At 40.7% G+C, this 7,500-nt stretch overlaps 1 pseudogene; it reads left to right on the plus strand.

Moving 5' to 3' along the window:
* The window catches only part of LOC138054096 (inhibitor of Bruton tyrosine kinase-like), a 37,593-nt pseudogene that overhangs the window by 14,745 nt on the left and 15,348 nt on the right, over nt 1–7,500 (plus strand).

Here is a 7,500-nt window from a genome sequence, read left to right on the forward strand (position 1 = left end):
TGAGAAGACAGTGATTTAGGAGAAATGGTGCATTTTATACATTAGGTTCCTTGTTCCCTAATCACTCTGCAGTGATACGAGAAGTAGATCAATAGGCCATTTCCGAATTGCTGTTTGCCTCTGGTTCAAAACCAGTCTTGGTGCTGAACCATTCAAATGATAATGAGTTTGATTTGCGTGAAAAGACATCACTCATTTTTATTTGAATCGTTGTGCACCAGGACTCGCTTTGAAACCGAGGCAAACAGCAACTCGGAAATGGGCTATTTCACACTAAAGATCATTTCACGTAGACAAGATTTGCTAATGATTATCGCGTTCGCGCTTATCAATAGCTTGTGCAAAAAACCGTTGGAAGTGTAAAATGCTCGTGCTAATGTACCTCTTAAACTATGGCAAAATGTCACAGTTAGTACTGACACATCAAAACGAAAAATTCACTAGGGTGGGGAGATACATGTACCACCTGTACATGCACCTGACCCTACCCCACTCCCAATTTCTCTAACCTTTTTTGAGCACCAAGTATATTAGGGTAGCGTTTTCGCTCCTCTCCAGCCGATAAACTCAGAGTTCACGAAAATTCCGTGTGATTCGATGTTGTCCATTTGACTATATCTCTATCTATTTCTTTTTATGACATTTTAAGTATATGCTCACAACCCAGTCAGGGATTGGGTAGGCCTTGCGCCATGCGCAACGGGGCCGACTATGCGCCCTAGTCGTGTAAATACATCTTATTCGATGGTCAACATATAATACGCGCGGATATTTTGCGAGCATACAGAGATTTATTATTCCACAACAAAAAGGTGTCATGCACTTCAATCTTTGTCTTAAATTACGTCAAATGAAAACATGAAATATCGACCTGTGTCTTTGTTTCCTTCATGTTCGCTTATTTTCGTCCCCAGACCTCTCCTCGCTGTCAGCTCGCAAACGAGGTTCTGTCGAGCCATTCTGTTTTTCGCCGTTTTCACCGGAACGAATAAGAATTCATTTGCATTTTCATCATAATGCCCCCGAAGAAAGTTCCAAAAGTAGGTGGTCAAGAACAAACAAGACTTTTAAGTTTTTTATAACGCCCAGTCCGCTAAGATGGATCGCAAAAATGATAACACCGATACGACTGATAAACTCAGTCAGTGTAAACAGTTTTTCCCACAGTTGTTAACAGTTGTTATCACAGTTTTTAACACAGCTCTTGAGTTGAATTTTATAATAACATGTTCTTTTTAAGAGTGAGACTGGGACAGGGTTAGATATCATATATTAAATGTAACTGAGAAATACTAAATGAAATGAAATGTAAGTAGGTACTCATTACGTACTACTTATCCTCATCGGGCCGGTGAGGACTCTAAAGGCCGGAGGTACTCATTAACCACAGTAAAAATACTGTACTGCTTCCACGAATTGTTCTTATCAATACTGTATTCCCTGTCATCTGACCCACCCCATGACTTCAATGGCCCATACTTATACAAATATGGCCCATAACTTTTGAAAGTCAGGGGTCATAGGCCCATTTATGTATTTTGCCTTCCCAATCCTTGCTCAGTATACGTTTGGCTTCCTCTTTTCAGTCCAGACCTGTACGATGTTGTGATCGTTTGTGAAGATGGAACTGAGTTGCAGTGCCATAAGTGTATTCTTGTGGCAGGACTTGGTAGGTTCAGTTCAAGTCACTGCCCTAGCTAATAAAGTTACAGCAATCATTGTGAAATACTGCAATCTGATTGGCTCATGATTTTTGACAGATTACTTTCGAAGCATGTGGGCCAGTGACTGGTTGGAGGTAAAGAGAACTGTTTTTTAATCGTTGCACTGACAGTTTTAGTGAAAGCTTTCCTTGAGGCGGTCATGCGTGTGGTGTGTAATGAATCTGCACGACCCAAGTACATAATAGAGCATGTTGTAAAGAAGATGGTGATATGGCTACAGCTTTTTTTTGATTGGCGAACCCCGAAGGTGGTCTTTAACCCTTCAGTCCTGCAGCCGCACCCTATCGACGAGTAAAATCGTTTGGCGTAGAGGACGGTGCCTACTATTGTTATTGCGCATACGTTCTGCGCATCTCGAGATACTCGGATTTCCTATCGGCGGTGCTTATTGATACAGGGATATTTTGCGCGGTTCAAAACTATGCGGAGAAAACAGAACTTAGCAATTGCTCTTGGTATCCAAAAAGAAAATTGGGGGTAACCACGCATTTTTCAGAGATAATGAAGCTTTTAATTTGGAAAAGAACGCCATACATTGCGAATATTGTTGATTTTAAAGTTATCTTCGAAAAATGCGTGGTTACCCCCAATTTTATTTTTAGATTTCAATAACACTTGTTAAGATCTGCTTTTCCCGCATAGTCAGTAAACCGCGCAAAAATACCTTTGAATTAGTAGACACCGTCCTTAAACGGAGTAAAATCTACGAGTATCACTCTGACGAGGGAGGGGTTAATTAAAGTGGACGTTTTTGATAAGAGAGTGATTCCATTCGGTGTTAATACAAATGTTGTGTGTACGAATAACATTTGAACTGTCCCACATTATTTGGTCTTTGTCGTGAAATAACTTTAGATTTGAAAGACCATAACGTCGTCGTTAGGAAATGGCTCCAAAAGATCAATTGAGAAATTCCACGATCCACGATCATGCCACAATAATCACAAACAAAGCTGAATTGAAAGGGTTGCAGTGATTCATTTTGTAATATGCGCTTCTGAATTTCCTTTTAAAGGCCAGCGGGCACTGTAAGACCATCAAGTTGCCATTTTCAGCCGACACTCTGGAGGTAATGCTCGATTTTCTTTACACTGGACAAGCGGGGCGAATTCAAAGTAAGTGTCATCGTGTTTTGTATATTCGTTGAGAATATTATGGCGCCTGTTTCTTTGCATGTTTAAATGACTAGACCTTATTCGTGCTCTCGCGGTTCGATTGAAACTGGTATGAGATTGAAGTCTCACCCTAATTAACCTCATTCCGTTTCCGTTCTAGTGCAATCACGAGAATACGATAATAACCTGCTTTGAGAAAATGTATGTTTCGATGATGATCCGAGGATAGTTGAGAAAAAAAAAACCCCGATTGCTCCTGCACGATAGTGAGACCTGTAAGTGTCCAATTACCTGTTCGAATGGTCCACTGCTGGGCTGCAGGAAACACGCGGAAGCTATAAGCAGTTGCAAAAAGGTTGAGACACTGAATCTAAAATTCCCTAATTCTTCCTAAAATCCCTTTTCCAGTTCAAAAGAAAAGTCCTAACGCCCTTCCTTTCCCTCCCTCCCCCCTTTTCTCAATGTTGATACCCGTTAGTTTGAATGGCAATTGGAGATGAAAACAACTTTGTTTGGGGGAGGGGGGGTTGGTGGTGCGCTGACTTGAATGACACGCATTGTACGGTTGTGTAGCAGTGAGTTTCTCAACTCTTTTTGCAATTGCTTATAGACCCTTAGGCTAGGTTGAGATGAAAGTTGCCCCGTTTTACTGTTGAGAGTGAAATTTTAAAAATTAAAAATGTGCCATTTCAGCCTGCGCACGTGACAAAAGAGATGACCAGTGTCACCCCCGTAAATTAAGAATGTAATGGGGATTTTAAATTCTACGACGTCGTCATCGACGAAAACGTCACCTCAAAATATAACTTTGAGCTATCGTAAGTTTCTCACGATTAGTCCATGATCTCGTTGACGTGATACAGTGTGCGCCAAGTATCCTAAAAATAAATTGGTACGAACAGTTTCAGATTAAAATATAGCCGGAATGAAAGGTTTGTTTTTGTACGCTCACGTGGTGGTTAAAACTTCAAACTTGGTGATTTCACGTCGTTGTTGGGCAGAGTGCAGCAAGCATATGTGCCGAATGTGCAGCATGATTATTTTTCGTCTTTTAGGCAATGATTTTCTTGTTTTTTGGCATTAACGTTTACGATGGCGACGCGGAGATATTCGGAAAAAAAATGCCCCTTTGCGGGAATCGTCAACTACGTTCCGATTGCTTCTTCGGTTGCTCTACCACTGGGCTATAGGAGACTAGGCCATTAAAACGGGGTTGATTTAATTTTATTTATCATTTTTAACTTCAGATAGAGCAGACTTAGAGTTGCTTGGTCGGGTCCTTATTGTGGCGGATCAGGTATGCATAGCAGCATGCTACCATTTGCAATACCATTCTGAAGAACGGCGATAGACACCGTATGAGTAAAATAGAGAAAACTTCATGGAAAGTGCGGGCGTATGGTATTTACGCACGAGTTGTTGACGTACCACGAGCAGTTGGCGCAGCGAACGAGTGAGATTTCTGATACAAAAACAACGAGTGCGTAAATACTGTATAAAGCACTTTCCTTGTGGTATTGTGTTTATTATATACATACTGAGATTTAAATTCTTGTTTATTGTCTTTAATGACAAACCAAGACAAAACTCTGTTACACGACTTCAAGTCAAAAACTCATGCAAAGATTATGACATACTATCGATGTCAGACGTCCGTAAACGTCAGCCCACTTCACGAACCGTTGATTTCAGTCTTCGGTTAGAAAATTCTAATCACGTGATAAAATTTTTTGTGGCTCTGCGGTTTCGAAAATACTGATCTCATGACGCTATTTTCTGTTGCTCTTTCCAAAGAGAAAAACGCGAAACGATGTTGACGGCGAGTAAAACCGGCCGAAGCTATTACGGGTAACCCAGGAAAAGCCTTGTCCGAGAAATTAAGAAGCAGGTGGAAACTTTTCTTCAGGTTTTTTTTTCTATTGTCGGCCGTGGGAAGAACGAAAGACTAGCGCCACGTGGTCGGTATTTTCAAAACCGCAGAGCCACAAAAAATGTTATCACGTGATCAGAATTTTTCAACCGCAGACTGAAATCAACAGTCCGTGAAGTGGGCTTATAAAAAGCCCTTGTCCAGGGACGTCTGAGATCGATGGTAAGCTTAAATTTGTGTCAGAAATTTGACATTAAAGAAAGCAAAGAATGTGAGAATATTATTTCGAATGTCTCTCGGTACTTAAAACAAGGCATCTTAAACTTGAAGGGTCATAATCCTCTCCGTCTTTACGTCTCACAGAACGAATAAACTCCGCCAAGGTGCTTGTTTAATTCTGCGGCCTCTATGTTTGCACTTCTCGCTCGTCGCTCTTTCCGTTTCTCAAACATATTTCCACCAATTTCACATCTCGTTTCGTTTTCTCTTTCGCGTTCTTGTTTTCGAGACTTTCCACGTAATCTTCGACCGAAGTATCGTGATCAACGAACCTTTTCTCGTTCATGTGTTTAAGCATCAACACTTGCAAAGGCTTAAGATTTCTTTAAAAAGCGAAACACTGCCAGCTGAACGAAAATCACTTTGTTACGGCTCACACGTCAAAAAACATGATACGCGGTGCCTGATTGGACGTATCGTTTTCCTCACACGTGGAAAAAAGCGATGCGCGCCATTTGATTGGCTGTTGGGTTCTTAGACCAGCTTGGGAACCGCCTTTTCAGTGCATGAGTAAATCTCAGTATGTATATAATAAAGATCTGTACGATCAGTTGCATTGACAAGCTAAGGCGAATGCGAAGTTTTTACAAGTGCATTCCATGCAGATAGAGTAGATATGTCCGGTAGTGCAAGTAGTTAGATGCACACCGATTTCAATTAGGGTCACGAAGTGTCCTCTTGCTATCCTTCCCTCGTGTCTCGGAGCACAGACAATTTACGTCACAAGGTGTCCCCCAAATGCTGCTCCTTTAGTAAGGATAATACAGGAAGACCTTAGACAGCAATGACCAGAACCAGGTTGCTGACCAGCGGTTTTCGTTAAAACAGTGGTTTGCTGGGGTTGCTCACACTCGCCGGTTCAGAAAACCTAGTTGTGGTCATTGTTATTTAAGGTTTTTCGATAATGCAGTTGCATTTACCGTAACCTAATGGGCCATTTCCGAGTTCATGTCTGCCTCCCCTTCAAAGGGAGTCTATGTGCGAAGTTTTTCTTATGAAAATTAGTTTTCATTCATATGTAAAGTAGAACTAATTACCATCACAAAAACTTCGCACTGAGACTCGCCTTGAAGAGAAGGCAGACATGAACTCGGAAATTGGCTATTAGGTGCATTTTTGGGACACAGTTCTTTTTCCAACCTTTAATTTCATTGGATTGGCGTAAACGCAGCTCTCTTATAGCGTTGTTTTATGAACCATTTTTCGAGAGCTGTTGTAATGTCTGCGCCTTGATACCAAGTTGTCCTTTTTTTCGATGAAATTCTTAGGAAACGTAGGAAAACAAAAATTAATCTGAAACGGGTTGGAGTCTTGCAGGTTGTCTGGTAATCTGTTTCCAATAAAGGAAGATTGTTGTGATTTACAATAGCATTCATTCAATTTGTCTGATACCGTTTACAAATTTCACAATGCAAGTATTCTGTGGTATAGTGAACAGCCTGCTTGAGCCACATGACACCCCTTTGAGACTCCCCTACTCCTCGCGATCACGCCATTGTGTGTGATGAAACTTCCTTGAACTGCCTTTAACACAACGGAGATTACCGTCACTCCTCAATTGCTTTACTGTAATTTGACGTTCTGATCAATGTTTATCCGCAGTTGCTTATTTACCGACTGAAGGAAATTTGCGAGGTTGCGATTTCAAATCTTAGTAAGTACGTACATATAATAAAAAGTAAAAAGTAAAGGAAAGTAAAGTAACTTTATTTAGGTGTCGTTAGTCGTTCTAGCGCTGGAGCACAAATTGGGGACACTGTAAACTGAAATTAACAATTAACACAAGTCAAGTCTTATCTTCGATATTGACCAAAAGAATATCAGTTTTTGGAGATGAGAATGAGATAAAGGACAGGATTTTGATATTTTCTAACAAAACGTGTTTTTCCTTTTTACAGTCACCTTGAAAAATGTAACCCAGATTCTGGAGTTTTCCTTATTGTATAATGCTAATCAACTTCGAGATGTCTGCACAGAGTTCATTACAAACAATCTAGGATATTTTTTGGAAGCCAGGTTTGAAACTGAGATCTTAAGATTAACGTGTTTACATCTATGAGTCTGGTAGTACTTAGTTCTCTTACAGCTATTTTCTATACGTTCAAGTTGATGACGAGGCAATGGAAAGAGAATGTTATTATATGTACTTATTGACTGAGTGGGAGGGCCGGACGGGAAAATATTTGGCCCGAAGTTGGCGTACCCTCGGGCCAAATATTTTCCTGTCAGGCCCTCCCACTCAGTCAATAACCATTTTATCATATGGGCTCTTTACACTATTTATTAGCACTCATGATCAGAAGATGAAGTTAGTACAAAATAAAAAAGAAAATTCTGCACAGGAAGTTTATCTAATATGCTGTTTGCATTTGCTTTTCTGACTGTAAATTACTTGGATGTTTAAAAGCGACGAAATCCCCTAAAATTTCATCGCACGGAGCAGTACGTGTTCCCAATAGGGCCGTACGGCTTTTTCCGGCCCTGCTCGCGCTAATGCGTACGGCCCTCATAC

Source organism: Montipora capricornis, chromosome 6, assembly GCF_036669925.1.
Source record: "Montipora capricornis isolate CH-2021 chromosome 6, ASM3666992v2, whole genome shotgun sequence".
In the NCBI taxonomy this organism is placed as follows: Eukaryota; Metazoa; Cnidaria; class Anthozoa; order Scleractinia; family Acroporidae; genus Montipora; species Montipora capricornis.